Source organism: Penaeus monodon, chromosome 24 (assembly GCF_015228065.2).
Source record: "Penaeus monodon isolate SGIC_2016 chromosome 24, NSTDA_Pmon_1, whole genome shotgun sequence".
Lineage (NCBI taxonomy): Eukaryota > Metazoa > Arthropoda > Malacostraca > Decapoda > Penaeidae > Penaeus > Penaeus monodon.
The window spans coordinates 14,359,395-14,360,018 of record NC_051409.1 but is presented as its reverse complement, the minus strand read 5'-3'; positions in this window follow the sequence as shown (position 1 = coordinate 14,360,018).

Here is a 624-nt window from a genome sequence, read left to right as displayed (position 1 = left end):
AGGAACATTCTTGTGACTAGTTTCCATATATCAAATATACTATCTTGGAATGTTATACAAAATGAAAGGATAGTTATAACTAATTTTTCATTTTCCAGTAAAGATAAAACAAATACTCAAGTAATCAATTTAAGATACACGAATATGGAAATTTTAAAACACCTGTCATGTGTTTGCTAGACATATGGCTGAATCTTTTTCTTTTCATCCTCAATCATCGCACTCATCTCTAATTTTTAACGTTAAGTTTCAATTTTCAGAATAAGAGCAAACTTAACCTATAGTAAACACTTGATAAAGAAGACTGTTACAAAACCTCCATCTTTTCTCTCCTGAACCAGAATATTTGAAGGAATGCATGTCCAAAGGTGTTCTCAGACCAAATGCCTGAAATAGTATTTATCAAATATTAAGCTAATATAATTTTTTATCTTTAACATAATAAATGATATGTTTATGCTTAATGCCCTCTATCTCATACAGAATACCTTCATTTTTAAACAACTATACTGCATCTATTCTCATGAATGAAAAAATAGCAACTCAACTTGGCCTCATAAAGTCTCTTTTTCATTCTAATCAGCTGACACATAACCCAATGCCACCAGGAAAATGATGTTCAAA